The 5096-nt window shown below is 41.2% G+C and overlaps 1 protein-coding gene across 5 annotated transcripts in view; it reads right to left on the reverse strand.

The window, feature by feature from the left end:
* The window catches only part of TAF1 (TATA-box binding protein associated factor 1), a 95512-nt gene that overhangs the window by 19105 nt on the left and 71311 nt on the right, over positions 1 to 5096 (reverse strand). The window lies entirely within an intron of this gene.

Consider the following 5096-nt stretch of genomic DNA (forward strand, 5'->3'; position numbering starts at 1 on the left):
GGCTGATTTTTTGATTTATTGTAGAGATGAGGTCTCGCTGCCCAGGCGGGTCTCGAACCCACAGGCTCAGGCAATCCACTCACCTCAGCCTCCCAAAGGCGCGGTATTACAGGCTGAGCCACTGAGCCCGGCTTTGATTTATTTTAGAGATGAGGTCTTGCCAAATTGCCCAGGCAGGTCTCGAACCCGCGGGCTCAGGAAATTCACTCAACTCGGCCTCCCAAAGTTTCTTACTTTAAACCAGCGGCCCCCGACCTTTTTGGCATCAGGGACAAGATGAGGTCTCACAAGTTTTATGGAAGACAATTTTTCCATGGATGAGGGGAAAGCAAAGGGATGATGATTTCAGGATGATTCAAGTACATGACATTTATTGTGGACTTTATTTCTATTATTATAATATTGTAATTTATAACGAAATAATTATACAACTTAAAAAAAAAAGAGGTACAGATGGAATTGGTAAATAAAAAAATGGGCATGTCATGCATAGACTAAAATAAGTGTTGGATTCTGACTTAAAGCCTGCCACTACATACAGTTGTACAATTGAAGTACATCAATTTACTTGCCACTCACTGATAGGGTTTTGATATGAGTCTGCAAACAATCGATTTATTATGGTCTCTATGCAGTCCAACCTCACTGCTGATGTTAATCTGTATTTAGTCACTCTCCAGGGCTAGCATCACCACCTCAGCTCTACCTCAGACTGTATCATCAGATTTTCATAAGGAGAGCACAACCTAGATCTCTCACATGCAAAGTTCACAATAGGCTTTGCGTTCCTATAAGAATCTAATGCTGTCACTGATCTGATAGGAGATGGAGCTCAGATGGTAATGTGAGTGATGGAGAGTGGCTGTAAATACAGGTGAAGCTTAGTCACTACAGCTCACCTCCAGGTTGCTTACTTCCTTTCTGAGTAGGAGTATCACTCTGTCACCCAGGCTGGAGTGCAGTGGCATACTGCTCACGGCCACTGCAGTCTCAACTTGCAATCCTGCTGGGTTCAGGCAATCCTCCCGCATCAGCCTTCCAAGTAGCTGGAACTACAAGCGTGTACTACTACACCCGGCTAATTTTTTGATTTATTGTAGAGATGAGATCTCACCAAATTGCCCACGCTGGTCTCAAACCCCTGAGCTCAGGTAATTCTCTCACCTCGGCCTCCCAAAGTGCTGGGATTACAGGCTTGAGCCATCACGCCCGGCTGTGGAACCGGGTTTCTAACAGGCCATGGACCCATACTGGTCTGTGGCCTGGGAGTTGGGGACACCTGCTTTAAACATTTTGAAAATGGGACCTCTTCCCTACCCATTTTCGTTGCAACACACAATTCTAAGAAAATGCCTACCAATATCTTTAGAATATATAAAAAAACAAGCCGGGTTCAGTGGCTCAGCCTGTAATCTGGCACCTTGGGAGGCTGAGGTGAGTGGATTGCCTGAGCCCATGGGTTCGAGACCTGCCTAGGCAACTTGGCGAGACATCATCTCTACAATAAATAAAAAAATTAGCCGGTGTGGTAGCGTGTGCCTGTAGTTCCAGCTACTTGGAAGGCTGAGGTGGAAGGATCCCTGGAGCCCAGCAGGTCGAGGCTGCGGTGGCCGGGAGCGGCTACTGTACTCCAGTCTGGGCGACAGAGTGAGACTCCAACTCCAAAAAAAAAAAACACCAAAAACAATATATAAAAAAACCACACTTACATAGCTAGTATACTTTGTGTTTTGATTACTACCTCTTGTGTCTATTACCAGTGTTCTCAAGTACACATTGTACACGTTCTCAAGGGTTTTAAGGGTTTTAGCTACTTAATTTAATTACACTACTATATGCAAAGCACCATTTAAGTCTTTTTAATGAAACATGGTGGTGGAATTGGCAAACCACTGTTAGCACAGTGGATAAAAATACTGAGATATTTCCTTATCCTTATCTATATCAGGAGTTCATGGAGTGGTAATATGAGTGAGTGAGAATGAGAGAGAGAGAGAGAAATCTCTACAAGCTCTCTGAAATTATAGAAAAAAATCTACATTTTTTGGGTAGAAGATCCATGGTTTTTCATCAGACTCTCAAAAGAGTCCACAATCATCTCTATAAAGCTAAAAATATTGCTTTATATTCTGCAGCAATCAGGAGCTTACTAAAAGTAGGATGATCAGCTATAGATATAGAGCTTAGGAAGAAAATCAGTCCAATAATGAGACATAAAAAGGTAGCAGCCTCTACAAGAATAATAAAGGTGCTAGGGCTACCGTGTGTGTGGATGTGCGTGTGTGTGCGTGCGGGGGGGAGGGAATTAAACAGAAACAGAATTTCAATTCCCTAGTCCCTGAGGGCTACTATACAGGAAATCAGAATCAAGTTATAAAGAATAATTTCTAGAATGACATCAAAACAAATATTAAAGATAAGGTCACCTATGAATTATCACTATGTCCAAGAGAATAAACTACCTACGCTCACAAAAAGAAGTATTTTCCTGAGTATATTTTACTTTTCCTCTCTCTTATTAAATCATGGCCAAAGCAACTGCAAAGGTCTTGTTGAAGAAATAGATTTATTTATACTTTGCCCCATACCAAGTAAGGATTGGCAGAGCCTACAGAATCACAATTCAAATGTCCTTAAATAGGGATAATTCCAATGACAGCTTGAGAAAGTTGATATTCCATCAAGAAAATTCCTTTTGTGGTTTCTAAGTTAATTTTCTTCTTTATAGTTGATATGAGAATAAAGGAAAGTCACAAGCCTCATGGTTCTAGTTAGAGGGGAAAATTAAACATTATTACTGTCAGCTATCTAAAAAGGTTTCCGAGAAAAATGCCAGTCAAGTTGGTGAGCAGTCCTGGGCAACCAAGGAGAGATCTGTGAGCACTCCTGAGATCTGTGAGCACTCCTAGGCTCACACTGCCCTTCAGAACTTTTGTACAAGTACTAAAAATAACCCCTTTCAAAAAAAAAATGAGTACTCTGCCAAAACTAGCATAAATTTTCTTGACAGTGAATGGAGCAGGGAATATGCATTTGTTCCACTGTTAATCATTGAAATTAAAAAGTAAAATCTCAATAATAGTAGGTAGATTTTAAAAAAAATAAATCAGTGCTAGGTTATTTTTAAAAAGGAAAAAAAATCCGCATAGTTAATTGCTAAAGAAATGAGAATTACTAAATTCAGCTTTGAATAGTCCATAGATTCCAAAGAGATGAATGCGGGCTTTCCAATTCTTAGATATTTATCTCAAACTAGATCCAGAACAAACAAAAATTAAAGAGAAGTAAACCTAATCTTTCACACTATAGCTAGGCTCTTTGCCTTATGTAGAATGAGGATCAAATGCAAATTAAGATATTTAGTTTCTAAGGTAAGAGGTTCAGTCTCTCAAGCCAGAGTAACAGAGTCTCACTTAGAATCTGGACTAGAAATTCAAGAAGATAGAAACTATGCAGAGGGGATCTGGGGTTATAAATCTCACTAGTCACAAGGTCTGGCTGACAAAAAGTCACAAAAACCCTGAAAATGTTTCTTTTTCCCCCAAATGAACCACCATCCCATTTAGCAATACACACACACACACATATACGCACACACATATATATCCTTATCTAAACACATCTCCTATCTCTACAATCAGAATAATATAGACACCTCAAAGCACCTTTTCCTACAGAGCAGAATATATAATAGGGCTTGTCTCTTCATTTTTAAGCACTTACTATAAGCCAGGTACAGTGCTAGTGCACAGCTCTGGTGGTAAAAAAACAAAAAAACACACCAAGAGATAGGTCCTTGTCCCTGATTTACTTCAAGGCCTCACGGAAGATATAAACACACAAACTAATAATTTCAATGAGTACAAAGTACTAAGGAACTCTACAGAAAGGAGTAACTGTGTCAGAGAATGAGGCAATGTTAAAGAACACTTGCATGAAATCATTCTCATCCAGTCACCAATGATACACTAACTGCAAATCCTGTGACCAGTCTTCAGATTTGACCTTAGTAAGTAGCCCTCTGTTACATTTGAAACTGATATTCACATTTTCTTCCTTGAAATGCTAATCCCATGTCTTCTACCACTCTCTATTCTTTCCTGGTACTATGCCATTCATTCAACAGATATTTACTGAATGTCTCCAATGTGTCACACATTATCCTAAGCAACAGAGATATGAAGGCAGACATGGTTCCTGTCCTAATGGAGCTTACAGTAATTAATCTCTTACTAGGATTTAAGCCACTAAATCTACTGCCGCCCATTTTTCTTTTTTTTTTTTTTAATCGATGTCTCACTCTGTTGTCCAGGTTGGAGTGCAGTGGCACGCTCATGGTCACCGCAGCATTGACCTGCTATGCTCAGGTGACCATTCTACCTCAGCCTTCCAAGTAGCTGGAACTACAGGCACACGCCACCAAGCCCAGCTAATATTTGATTTATTGTAGAGTCGAGGTCTTGCCATGTTGCCCAGGCTGGTCTCAGGCAATCACCTCATCTCCGCCTGACAAAGTGCTGGGATGACAGACATGAGCCATCACACCCAGTTCCCGTTTTTCAACAATAACATATAGAATAAACATGGAGGAAGTTAACATTGATTTGCATCCCTCATTGTAAAGGTGCTTTGTTTTCCCTGGTACCACAGTGTTGCTTTGAAAATACATTATATATGACAGAAACATTAGCCCTGACACAAAGTCTGTTTGCCCCTGTGTCTCCTTTTTCTTTCTTTTTTTTTTTTTTTTGAGTTGAAGTCTCACCCCGTCGCCCAGACTGGAGTGCAGTGGCATGCTCCCGGCCACTGCAGTCTCAACCTGCTGGGCTCTGGAGATCCCTTTGCCTCAGTCTTCCAAGTAGCCGGAACTAAAGGTATGCGCTACCATGTCTGGCTAATTTTTTATTTATTGTAGAGACGAGGTCTTGCCAAGTTGCCTGGGTGGGTCTCAAACCCATGGGCTCAGGCAATCAACTCGCCTTGGCCTCCCAAAGTGCTGAGATTACAGGCTGAGCCACTGAGCCCGGTTCTCCTTTTTCTTTTTATGAGTTGGAGTCTCACTCTGTCGCCCAGACTGGAGTGCAGTGGCCGCTCCC

This window comes from Carlito syrichta, unplaced genomic scaffold (assembly GCF_000164805.1).
Source record: "Carlito syrichta isolate Samal-C Ts95f unplaced genomic scaffold, Tarsius_syrichta-2.0.1 Scaffold314054, whole genome shotgun sequence".
Lineage (NCBI taxonomy): Eukaryota > Metazoa > Chordata > Mammalia > Primates > Tarsiidae > Carlito > Carlito syrichta.